A 13,411-nucleotide genomic window follows, 5' to 3' on the forward strand; every position below is an offset into this window, starting at 1 on the left:
GATAAGGAGGGCTAAGGGAGGGGCGAGGATGGGGAGCAATGCAAAAGGTAAGGCCAGGTTACCGCGGCTCGGCCCCGAGTGGGCTGCGGCCGGGGGAGGGGCGAGAGATACATATGTATTTCTGTCTTCTTAGCACACCCCCTTCCCTCTAAGCGATGGCTGAGAGGCGGTGCATGCAGACGGGGAGTAAGTTTCCTGAAGGGGAGGGTGGATGCACGCGCGCGGCCCCGCGCTGCAAATTTCCACCGGGGAGGGAGAGTGGCTGGATGCGGAGAGTTTGGAGTTGCTTGAGGCGGAGGGCAAGAAGGGGAGCAGGGCCGGGAAGGGGGTTGGCGGGCGCTATATCTGGGAGTAAGTTTCCAGGATCAGGAGAGCCTGCACGCTTGCTCGCTAGTAAGTTTCTGGCCGGGGAGGGCGAGTGGGGAGGAGGAGAGGGAGGGGTGCATGTATATAGAAGGGGGAGGGGGGAGCAGATTTCCTGCGGGGAGGCTGAATGCATATGGAGAGTAGATTTCCTGAAGGGAGGGTGGAGGCATAGACGGACCGAGTAAGTTTCTTGCTCGGGTGGTGGCGGAGGTGGTGGGTTGGTGCTTTGGTAACGCTAAGCTTCCTACCGGGGTTGGGGAGCACGCTGTTGGGTGGGGGTGGGGGATGAAGGGCCGGGTTCCCTGCTGGGGAGAGGGGCTTGCATCTGGGGAGTATGTTTCCTGGCGGAGCGATATTTGTTTACTGGCTAAGGGCAGTACTGTAAGTGAGTAGCGCTTCGAGAAGGCGGCTCTGACATAAATTAATATTGAAATTACTCCATCAGCTCTGCTTCCCCCCCATCTCGCCCCCCAAGCGGAGACTGGTCTTCTTGTCGGATTGCCCATGCACTTGTTGCAGAAACAGCCAAGGTAGGCAAGAAGCTTATTAAGTTTAATTTTTAAAAAAATTAGTTGTGGGGGATGCTCCGTGAGAAGATGGGGGAGGGGAAAGAAAAGTCTCCCCCCCCCCCACCACTTCTTTACTTTCAGTATGTTAACCGGGCCTTCTCTCTGCTTCCCTTCTTCCCTCTTCCCTCTCTGTGCTGCACGGCATCCCAGCAAAGGGGGAGGGGTGCGATGGGCCCTAAAATTGGCAGATCGGGCTTAAAGGGTGGTAGTGGGGCTGCACTTGAAGGTTGTGATGCTATAAAGCCTTCATTCTTCCAGCCAAGAAACCGCAGGACCCTAGGGGTGTGCCTTTTGGGGTTTTTGACATCATATATATATATATATGCCTGTGCGCTCTTTGGGGGCTTGAGTACCCACCAGAAGTTAAAGTGGCCACCCACACGAGGGAAATGTGCGAGGGGGTAAACCTGCCCCTCCAGTCTTAACTTCAGTTTGGAAGTTGTTGCTGGTGATCTAAATAAATAGATATTAGAAAACATCACAAAATCACCCATTCACTGGCGGAGGCCAAGAGCACCTGGCCCGTGGCCTCTGGTCAACGCTGGGCCGGGGCATGTGCGCCTGCCATCCTTCCGTGAAAAGAAAATGACATTCTGGTTCCTCCGTGTGTCTTGGACTGGCCTGTTAGAGCCAGCTTTGTGGAAACGTCCCAGACTCGGCGGCTTTGGCAAGTGAAAGTACGTGTTGAAGCCGGTTGCTAACAGCGTGGCCTGGGCTGTCTTGTGAAGTGCATGGAAGTGATGCTTAGGAATGACGGATCCGGGGATGGCTGAAGAGTTCTTTTAAAAAATGCCTCCCGGGCCGGCTGGGTGCACTTTTTAGCAGGCCTTGGAGCAGAGCGTTAAGAAAGGAGTTTTCAGTTGTCCCAGTTGGTACCAACCTTCTGCATCATTAACCGTTTCAAGAAAGCAGTCTGGTCACCAACGATGGGGTTTTGTGCCCATTGGAAGGATAACAAGCAGAAGTACTCAGCGGTTTACTAGTTAACCAGCAGTCTTTGCCTGTTTTCCTGGTACTCAGCCTTCTGGTTTCTGCAGATGGGTTGTAGGTCTTGGCTGTCAGGTACCTGGATTATACTGGGAGTTTTAACTTTGCCAGGATAATTTTAGAACCAGAGATTCAAACCCAGACATGCTTAGTAGGGTCAGGAGTAAACACTAGGCAGTGTGGTTAACTAAAGTTGGTTAAGCTTTCTGCAGTTCTGTAACCAGGCTCAATTCTAGCAGGGAAAATAATGGGTTTAAAAATATTTCTCTACATGTTATGGATGGACAGTGCTTTCTTTCCTTCCTGTTATCAGATTTCCAGATTGAGAATTTGTTATTTGGCAGCTTGAGAGCTGAGTTAGTTGGGAAATAAATATTGCCATTTATCAAATGTTCCTAACTAGGCATTAGTTAAACAAATTAGCTATTAATTTTCCCCTGCTGAAAGTCTGCATCTGGTGGTGTATATGCTGGGAAGGTAAACAAAATCTTTATGTGTGTTTATCCCAGGATAGTGGAATTATTGACATGGCTACCCTCGTAGCCAAGAGCAGTCATTCAGGTTTTTTTTTATTCTTACAGTTGTGAGATTTATTTTATTGTCTTGCTTTGGCCATTAATCAAGTCACAGTAGCTTTTTTTTCTCTTCTTCTGGGAATGTTCTTGTGGTAATAAAGGTTTGAAGGCCCATGAATCATAATTCATTCTTTTAAAAATATTGTGGTGATTGTCAGGATTTGATTTATAGGAATTGATACAGGGAGTGACACAGCTCTTTGGGTCCCGCCCTTTTAGGCATGTCCGTTTTTGCCAAAGATTTGTTGAGAAGCCAGCTTGACATCTCAAAAAAGAGCGTTTCTGTCTGCTTTATGGGCATTGAGAAGATTAATTTTACAGGTTCCATAGTAAACACGAGTCTTTTCACAGCTTGGTAAGCAGGCTTCCACATAGCAGGCATGTGTTAATATCACATAGCATTTATGTGAGCTTGCTGTGAAAACAGTTGTTCTATGAACGGTGTGGAAAGTACTCCGTTTGGCTTCCTTTAACCCGCTTGGGCCTGTGGTTTTTGTTGAGGTAGGAGCATTAATTATAAGGGAGGGGACTGCTGCTTATATAAAAAAGTGTGCGATAAAAAACAACAACACAACACAAAGCTTATTTATCGTATTCTTTTTCTTATCCTTTGATGGTTGGATTGGTCATAATAATCAAAAGCATTGTTTTCTTGGGAAAAGTGTAAGGATTCTTCATAAAGTTGATTAATCAGAAAGTATTAACATGGTTTTGCATTCAGTGGTTGCCTCGAGTTTACAGTATTTGAAAAGTGACCAAGAACTTTTAAGGTGGTTTGATGCTCACAGCAGGGGGAAAATGTCCAGTTTCTAGCATTTCTGGCCTTCAGATTTTTTTTAAAAAAAATTAGGATTGCACAGTTTGATCCATGAGTTACATCTGTGTCTGAAATTCTATCACTCGGTCTTGTGGAGAGAGCTCTCCAGAGAAGTCTCCAGAGGTCTTGACAGTGTCTTCCTGGGCCAACGGCCAAATTGCTTCATGGACTTGTGCTGAGTTGATTAACTTCCGTTTTTGTCTTCTCATGGAGAGAGTGGAGTTGTACCTTGGCATTCCAAAAAAGACTCTTGAGTGGCCTGGTTATCTTGACCATCAACACAAGGAAAAACTTAAGAAAGCCTGCCACTGTCTTGGAAAAAAAAGTGCATGGTTGATACCCAATTATATGTGTTAATAGAGAGTGGCACATAATCCGAGGCACCAAAAATAATTTCAGTTCATCTTGGAAGTTTCCCCTGCAACCAGCTGGCTCACCTATCTAATTATGCTTGGTCAAATCTAAGGTTAATTGAGCAGACCAGAAAGCCTAGTGTGGCTTTACCCACTGTCTGTGGAAAATTCACACGTGGGTAATTGGAATTTGGTGGTATATTTGCCATAGGGTTCATGGTAATGATATTGTATTAATGTCGCTTCTGGGATATCTCATATTTCACTGTGGGCATTTTTTTGGGGGAAAGCTCTTGATGTTTTTATTGACTTTGAACATTCACATGTAGTGTAAGGATCCAGACAAGTGGCTGAGACCCCAGGCAGTACAAATTTGTGCTGATTGTTCTTCTCTAAAAGCAGTCAAATTCAGCTCATTTTATTTCTGACTTCATAAAACTGTGATTTAGGGAGGAGAGAGGGTTAGGATCAGCTAGGATCTTGTGGATTAGTAATATTTCTGAATTTGCATGTTTAAGGGGAACCAATAAAATATAGAGGATATTAAACAGTTGCTTTCTTTTGTGGGGAGAGGAAGACAAGAGCAGCTGGATCTGTTCTTGGCATGCTTTTCAACAAGGCTACTGTGGCATTTTAAGGAATAATATAAGCTTGAGAACATGAGTTTGATTCCATGGCTCTCTTAATCTGTTTTTATTTTTCTGGGTTAAATAAAATACACAACAAAAAGACCCTGTGGTATTTTATAAGGATTTTTAAGTTCTCTGGGCAGCTGCTTGTAGGGCCTACTGGTTAATTTGGGTTTTCTGAGGAAATGGATGATTTTTGCTTTTTCCTCATGGAAGACAAGCTGAGAATGGGTGGGGTATGCTGAGCTATTGGACTTTTGGTTTAGCAATATTAAAACGTCATTTTTGTTGTTGTTTTTTATAGAGAGGAAGCGGGGAGAAAGAACCTGTGTGCCTAAATGGCAGCCATAAGTCTAGGCTCATAGACGGTAACAGTTATTTTCATGCAATGGCCGACTCTGGTTTATTCATTTGTACATTCGGCAATTACTTATTGAGCACCGGTTATTTGCTAGGCCCTAAGTTTAGGCTCTGGGAATATGTTGATAACTCAGAACAACATAATGAACTCCCTCTACCCATTCCACACCCCTCTCCCTAGTTTACAGTCCAGAGGGGAGGTTGACATGTAAAGGAATAGATATTGCAAAATGTGACCAATGCTCTGATGAAATCCCAGGGAACTAGAGCAGCCTAGGAGAGCCTCTCTGGGGATTGGGGTGGGAGAAACTGAGGGCACCAGACAGAGGACAGCCTTGGTGGAAGGTCTTTGGATTTGGCCGTTGATGAGAGATAATGGGAGGGAGAGAGGGCACAAGAGATGATTGATCAGGCAGGGCTCTGGGGGCCTTGAAAGGTTTGGGTTTCATCCGAAGTGTAGTGGGAAGCCGTTACAGTGAGAAGTGACACCCCCTACCCAATGCATTGGTGCAGAGGAGCAGGTGTGGAATTGGGGAGCACAGTAATGTGGCAGTTGGAGCAGGTCAGGTGGGAGGTGACAGAAGGTGAATGGAGGGGAGCAGGTGGGTGCCAGACGCATATTGAAGGTAGAATGGGCAGGGCTTGGGGATAGATTTGGTGGGGGTTGGGAGGAGGAATCTAGGATAACAGGTTTCTGACTTGAGCAGTTGGGTAGATGGATGGTGCTATTTGCTGAGATGGGGAAGAGAGAGAGGGAGGGGAGCAGAATCACACCGTTTCTGTTTGGACTCCTTGGAATCTGAGATGCCTGTTTGACTCAACGAGGAGATGTTAAGCAAGCAGTCTGATAACAGCATCCAGTGCCAGAGGAATGGCCAGGCAAGAGATGAAAATGTGGGAATCGTCAGCCAGGGGGTGGCATTTTAATCTAGGAGACTGGCGGACATGTCCTAAGGAGCCTGGAGGGAAAAGGCAATGCGGATGAGTGTGTGTGAGATAAGGCCGGAAAAATCACCAATGGATTTGGCGAAATGGAAGTCATTGGCAACTTTGCGAACAGTTTCAGTGGAGCGATGGATTGGGCAGAAGCAAGGTTGGAGGGGTTGGCAGGAGAATGGGAGGCGAGGAACTGGTCGTGGCATGTGTAGACCACTTTTGAGCACAGCTTGACCCAGAAAGGGGGCCAGAGGAATGGAGTGGGAGTTGGAAGGACATTTGGTAGAGGGAAGGGTTTTTTTGAGGTACTGGTGGTATATTTGTGTGCTGATGCAAAACAGTGGAGAGGGGGTGACTGATCAAGAGCACTGGGTTGGGTCGCCTGAGCAAAAGCCCTTGAGGCCTGTGGGGGAGGATCTGGCTTTTCCTGGAGGAGGACATTTCCTCCATGTGGCCAGAGTGCAGGTGCAGGTGAGGGAAGGTGAGGGAGCCGGGCCCTGAGGTGCTCTGTCTTTCCAGGCTGAGCCCGCACCCTCCCTGGGAAGGGCTTTGGGCTCAGGACTTGAAGTCCTGCCTGAAACTGCAAGGGTTAAGACTGCATCAGAAAATTGTGCTGCATTTTTTTTTTTTTTTTTTTGAGCATTTGACTGCATTACTGAGCAGTACAGAAGAAAGAGCACACTCTTTTGCTTGGGAAAAGAGTCTTCAGTTAAAGTAATTTGGGCCTCACATTAGATTTATTTGAAAACTATGATTGGAAAAAGACCTCCGTGATGTTCAGCCCTGTTCTAAAGTTGGTGGGCACTGTGTCATATGTTTTGAACAAGAAGCTCCAGAAAAAAGGGCAGAGATTTGCCTCTCCTTCAGGCTGCCTTTCATAAAAAATATGCCATCGACTGCCCGCCTCTGTGCCAAGCATGGGGTCTGCATGGGAGGTGGGTGGGGGAGGAGAGAGAGTCAGAAAACCTGGGGTGGGGTCCAGCTCCATCTTTGCTCTGGGCAATTGGGCCTCTGAGCCTGTCTCCACATCTGCAAAAAGAGGGTGATGAGGGTGATACCATCTGTCGCCTCTCTTCTTAGACTTGTGAGGATGCAATCAGATAATGTACGGAAAGTGCTATGTAAACTGTAGCAGGCAGCAGCGAGGTGAATTGATCTTCAGCCAGATCTTTTCAGATATAAAAACCTGACAACCAATGAAACACGTCCCTAATTTTCCAACGCTTCTACTAAAAGCTGTTCACCGTGTTCACTCCCATTTATGTTTCCTCCTCGAAGCTACTTTCTATTTGGGGGTTTCAAGTCCTCTGTGATCCCTTTGGCGAAACTGATCTCGCTGTTGGAAGGCAGGCATCAGAATGCTGTCTGTGAAAGGTCAGTCAGTAGAGGTTCAAACTCTGATTCCGTATTTAGAATCTGAGACCTGTCCACCCAAAGGGCCAGACTTACTTGGTTTGTGAACTGGGTGCAGGGGAACCTTGAACCTACTACCCAAGAAACTTTACTGTGGTCCCCTGCTGTTAGCCGTCTTCCTTTGGTTCAGCGTTTGTTCGTTTTTTGCAAATGAAAACTGTGTGTAGACTGAGTCTAACTAAAAAACAGTCCTTTAGCCTTTAGTCTTACTGTGTATGCTGGGAAGTCATTTCTAGTTTTAAAAAATAGCCCATGCCCTAGCCAGTTTGGCTCAGTGGATAGAGCATCGGCTTGCGGAGCAAAGGGTCCCGGGTTTGATTCTGGTCAAGGGCATGTGCCTCTGTTGCAGGCTCCTCCCCGGTCTGGGCCCTGGTCGGAGCATGTGCAGGAGGCATCCAGTTGATGTGTTTCTCTCACATCGATGTTTCTCGCTATCTCTTCCACTCTCTCTAAAAAAATCAATGGAAAAATATACTCGGGGGAGGATTAACAACAATAACAAAAATAAAAAATAGCCTGTACTTTTCACTAATCAGACCCTGGCATCTGCTCAGTAGGGTGAGGCTCTCCTTCTTTCTTCCTCCATTAACTTTTATCATGAAAAATCTTTAAACGTATACAAAAGCAGACAGTAGTGTAATGAACTCCCTCGTCCCCTTACCTGGATTTGGTGGGTAACCAGATTTTGCACACCTGTGGATAACAGGACCTTTGGTATTTATTTGTGTAATAAATACAAGCTGTCAGTTTTGAAAGATCAGTGGAACCGATATCAGTCTGGTTTCATAGAGAGGGGAAAACAAACAACAAAAAAGCAGAGAGGGAGGAAATGGATGCAGCCATTGAAATAACTAGTGTTTACCTAGGTCCAAAGCCTCTTTGACTTGTCCTATTTTATCGGTGTCTTGCGACAACCATAGGAGGTAGATATTATTCTCATTTTACAGCCGAGGAAAGTGAGGCTCAAGAAGTAGAATTGAAAAAATAAAAATAAGCGATTAACCTGGAGTCATATGACCAGCCAGCTTTCAAAGCCCGGGTATAATTTAAATGGTCTCCAAATTTTATTGCACTCTCAAATAGCTATTGCTATGCAGTATTAAGTAAGAATGTGATAGAATATATGTAAGAGATGGAAACCAAAACGTTCATCTGGGAATTTCAGGCTTATACGTCTAGTGACCTTAGTTGGAAATACTCAGATGATTTAAGCGTGTTTTGGGCATTACATTTTTAAAAACTTGAATTGTCTGGTTCATTCTGGAGCACACAGCTTTAAGCCTGTCTCATAATTAAAGCCAAAACTTGACTTGAACAAATCTCATGGCTATTCTCCATCAGCCTCCTGCTCTCAGCCCAGTCCCTTCTGTGGGGCCGCTCGGTGGAGGAAGCAGGACAATCCGTGGTCATTTTTAGATGGTGTGGCCTGTAGTCTCCAGGCCCTGGCTTTGGGCATAGCTGGGCCTTGGGCAGTGTGCTACCCTGGAAACTTTCCTGAGGGCCTCAGGAGTCTTGGTCATAACAAAGGCTGCTCTGAGGGCTTCTCTTCATCTTTGGGAAGTTGCCACCAACATAACTTCTTTGCACGATTTTTTAAAAGGAAAAGAAAAAACAAAGATGGATTTGATGCCCAGGGAGTTTTAATAGGGGTGTCCTTTGAGTTCCCTCTGTTGTCATCACAGTGGGAGATACCAAGCTCCCTTAAAATTCAACCAAAGGATGCCAGTCCTTGAGGCTGATTGTTAAGTATTGGGACTTGTTCACTTTTCTTTTTTAGTTGGGTGAACACATGTGAGCCAAGGGGTTTTCCTGGGGAGCCACCGTAGATGGGACATTTAGGGGTGTCTTTCCTTTTGAAGAGTCTGAGCTTCTTCAGAAACCAGTATGAAATTCAAACTTCACCGTGCAGACACTCATTCCTGAAGTCCTTCTTAGGGCCCCATGTGCCTGCTTGTAGGTTAGGCCTTTGGGGTGGGCTGGAGGGGGAGTGCTTGGCTCTGCAGCCCTTGGTGCTGTTGGCATACTTATCACTGGGCGTGTCTTCCAGCCCTTCTAGACTGCCCCGGGGAGGGCAGAACTGGGTCATTCATTCTTACGCCCCCAGCACCCAGCACAGAGCCTGGCACTAGTTAATGCAGTATAAATGCTTACTTTATTTAAGAATCAGCTTTTTGTTGTTTTTTTGCCTTTGGTTTTTTCCTCCACTGGTTGTTGTTGGAGGAGAAACCCAGGCCTCTCTGCCACTAGGGTCAGTTCTTGCAGCCGCTGAAGGAGATCAGACTAGAGAAATGTTTCCTTCCCTCTTGCTTTCCGTGGCCTCACAGCCTTTAGCTGGGGTGGTTTAACCGAGCTCTGAAATGCAAATGCGGCCCCATCCCCCATCCCTTTTAATAAGTGACATTTTGTTAAATCAGTTATTCAAGGCCTTATCTATATTTCTGTCTGTGCTGGCTTAGTCAAAATAGGAAAGAGAGTGAATATTAGATTTCTTCCCGCCCCTCCTCCCTCCCTCCCCTTTGAGCAACTCTACATAAGATTTCTGATAGGGGAGGGGTGCTGTGTCCTTGAAGAAGTAAACGCTGCACGCAGAAAAAATGTGGAGGGCTTTGACTTGTAGCGAATGCTGTTTTTCAGCAGCTGTGATTTTTCCATTTTTCTTTTTCTTTCTGTTTTGATTAGTGGAACTCATTGTGCTCCAGGGTTGGGATTGCGTTGGGGGAGGGCGCAGAGAGAGAACAGCTTTTACTGGGAGAGCTCGAGTTGGGGTGGAGGTAGGGGAGAAGGGATTTATTGAAAATATATGTCTACTTCTGCTATGATAAAGCGGCGGGCATGTAAAAATGCAAGGGGGAAATCATTATTGTGGTAATGTAGGCAGAGCGCCGCTTTCTCATTAGCAGAGCTTAGCCCACGTGGAGGGGGAGGCTGCCTGGCTGCTTTGAGAGTTGGGGTATTCAATAATAGCAGAAACTCAGGGGATTGTCTCCATCCCCCCTGCTCACCCCCTCCAGCTGCCTTCTCCTTTCTTTCTCCCATCAGTTTGTAACCTTTTCAAAGCTGCTTGTTGGATTTCATGGTCTCCTTCCTCACCCCTGCCACCCCAAAATGCTGTAAGGACGGTTTAATTTTTAAAGTTAGAGGGAAATAAAATAAATTTCCCCTTGGGAACCCGAGAAGAATTTTGGCAACACGTGATGAGTCAGAGATTGGATTATGTCCATCCCAGAGAGCACCAAGGAGCAGCTATTTAGGGGCTCCGGAATTTGCATATGGGGGTTCCAAATCGCTTGCTGCCGTTTACAGAGAGCTTACTGTGTGCCTGGCACTGTATAGATGTGTAGTCAGTCAGCCTCCCAACAATTGTAAGAGGCCGAGGTGATGCCCACTTCTCCCTCGAGGAAACCGGCTCAGAGCATCCCGGCACCAGATTAAGAGCACGCAGGTGCTGAGTTTCGGAGCTGGTCCCCAGACCCAGGACTAACTCCAAAGACTGGTTACTGATCATTCGTTCTGCTGCCTTTGAAAGCTGGCTAGTCCCTTCCCCTATTCAGATCTCTAGGTTCGGAAACCTGGGCAAAATGGAGCCACTGCAAGGCCGGGTGTGGACAGTGATGGGAGGGTGGGCAGGATGTTCGTGAGGACTCATCTGAGCGGTCATTCTAAGGAAGGTCGAGGTTAGGCATTCACATCTTTGTTAGAAGAGGTGAATACCCCGCCCCCTCCCGCCAGGCCATTTGTTCATCAAGCTTTTATTGAGTGCCTCCCATGTGCCAAGATTGTACCAGTGGCTGGAAATACCAGGACAAGTAAGAGACAGCTCAGAGCCTAGTGGAGGATGGTGATGAGGACATATAAATATGAAACACGATGATGCCTGGCCAGGAAAAGACAACATGTAGAAGTAGTATGTGCGAAAGATGCTGCAGAGCAGCCAGGGAACTCTTCAGAGAGAGGTGGAACATGGTGGCCTTGTGTGGGTTCAGTGGGGGCTTGCCGGGGAGACAAGGGGAAGGGAACAGCATGGTGCGTATAAGAAGCCACATGCAACCTGGCCTGACTGAAACGTTACTTCAAAACTTACCTACTTAACTTCATTTCTATCAGCTTCCGTTTAATGCTCTAGCACTGTGCTGTCCAGTATGGTAGCTGTTAGCCATGCATGGCTGTTTACATAGAAATTAATTAAAGATCAAATAAAATGAACAGTTCAGGTCCCCAGTTGCACTAGCCACTTGTCAAGTGCTCCGTAGCCACATGTGGCTAGTGGCTACCATATTGGAAAGCATCTAGAACATTTGCATTAGTGCAGAAAGTTCTGTTAGCTGACACTGCCCACAAACTTTGCTCCTAGGTTTCTTCTGCAGGGAATGTCTCCTTTGCCCCTCATCTGGCTCATTCCCACTTCCTCCAGGGGCCTGCCCTAAGCACCCCAGCCTAGGCCTCTCTCCCACTGTCCATCTGCATCGCAACAATCCCTTTCTATGTCTGTCTCCCCAAGAGGACTTCTGGCTTCTTAAGGGTATAAGCTAGGTCTTGTTCATCCTTGTGCCATGTCCTGTTTATCATTGTGTCCCCAGTACCCAGCTGGGGTCTGGCACATGGGAAACTCTCAGTGACAGGTGCAGGTGATGGGGCTGGAGAGGTAGGCAGGGATTGGGCAGGGAGGACCTGGTGCCATGTTATGGAGCTTGGTCTTGACCCTGTAGGCAGTGGGAGTCACTAGGATTTTAGTGAGGAGGGCTGTGTGGGGGAATGGGGTCAAGCCTGCTTCATGTATTAGAAAGATTACTCCGAGTGGTATGGAGGACAGGCTGGAGTGACTGAGTTTATAGGTCAAGAAATGAGTGAGAAAAGTGCCGGGGTGCCCTGCATGACCTTGGGAAAGTCACTTCAGCTTCCTAAACCTCAGTTTCCTGAAATGGTCACATCTACTTGGATAGGTCGTTGGAAAGATTAATGGCAGAATATACGTAAAAAAATCAGTGCTGTGTCAGCCAGATGGTGACATGTGCTTGTGGAAGGGAAGTCATGGACTCCACAGCCTGCTGAACAGACTCGTGGCCCATCCCCTTTCCCTGGTCAGAATGTCATGGCTCAGATTTGCACAACGGTCTCCTGCTTTTAAGGCCTGAAGGAGACGCGATTCAAAGCTTCATTAGAGCTAAGACTTGGTTTTCACTGAAGTTGTGTAAATGGTAAGTGAAAGTAGTTCCTAAAACTTCCTTTTGGGGAGGGAGACTGCAAATAGTACACGGTAATTATAGAGGATTTGGAAAATATTGACAGGTACAAGGAAGAAAATAAAAATAGCCTTTAATTCCTTCCTATTAACATTTTAATCATTTCCTTCCAGAGTTTTTCTCTAGGCAGCATAATCTGGAGTCAGACTGCCTGGTTTGAATCCAGGATCCTTCACTCACTGGAAATGATAACACTGACCTGTAGGGCTGGGTGAGATGAAATGAGATGATGCATGTAAAACATTTGGGGTGCGCCTGGCAGATAGTAAGTTCCCAAATAAACACTTGCTATGATATTATACTTTAAAATAGTATGAGGAGTATTTTGAATGTGTTTTAATAAATTGCTCATTAAGTAAATGTTCCTTAGAAACTATTTTTCTTAAATAGTTGTTTGGCATCCTCTCAGATGGATTCTATGGTTACTAAATATTTAATTATTATTTATTAACTAGTCTCTGTCATTGGAAATTTAGCTCATTTATAATTTTTGACTATTATAAATAACTACAGGCCCGATGCATGAAATTCGTGCAAGCGGCTCAGCCCTTGCAGCCCTTACAGCCCTCGCAGCCTTGGCCAGCCCTCGCAGCCCCGGCTTTGTCCAGAATGTCATCCAGATGGTTGTTTTGCTGTTCGGTCTAATTAGCATATTAGCTCTTTATCATACTACTAGTGGCCCGGTGCACAAAATTCATGCACGGGGTTGGGGGAGGGAGGTGTCCCTCAGCCCGGCCTGCACCCTCTCTAATCTGGGACCCCTCGGGGGATGTCCAACTGCTGGTTTAGGCCCGATCTGGTTTAGGGACTGGGCCTAAACCGGCAGTTGGACATCCCTCTTTTCTCACTCATTTCTTGACCTATAAACTGCTGGTTTAGGTCCGACTGCTGGTTTAGGGACTGGGCCTAAACCGGCAGTTGGACATCCCTCTCACAATCTGGGACTGCTGGCTCCTAACCGCTTACCTGCTTGCCTGCCTGATCACCCCTAACCACTCTGCCTGCCAGCCTGCTTGCCCCCAACTGCCCCCTCTTGCCAGCCTGATCGCCCCCAACTGCCCCCACGTTCAGCCTGCTCGCCCCCAACTGTCCTCCCCCCCATCCCCGCCGGCCTGCTTGCCCCATCTGCCCTCCCCTCCTGGCCTGATCTCCCCTAACTGCCTCTG

At 46.9% G+C, this 13,411-nt stretch overlaps 1 protein-coding gene across 1 annotated transcript in view; it reads left to right on the top strand.

Annotated features, from left to right (window-relative positions):
• Window positions 1-793: 793 nt before the first annotated feature.
• TRERF1 (transcriptional regulating factor 1) overlaps window positions 794-13,411 on the top strand; it is a 206,005-nt gene continuing 193,387 nt past the window's right edge. Inside the window, exon 1 of the mRNA XM_080664593.1 lies at window positions 794-896. The gene's annotated coding sequence lies outside the window, so the exon portion shown is untranslated. The remainder of the gene's footprint in view (window positions 897-13,411) is intronic.

This window comes from Plecotus auritus (assembly GCF_963455305.1).
Source record: "Plecotus auritus genome assembly, chromosome: 4".
In the NCBI taxonomy this organism is placed as follows: Eukaryota; Metazoa; Chordata; class Mammalia; order Chiroptera; family Vespertilionidae; genus Plecotus; species Plecotus auritus.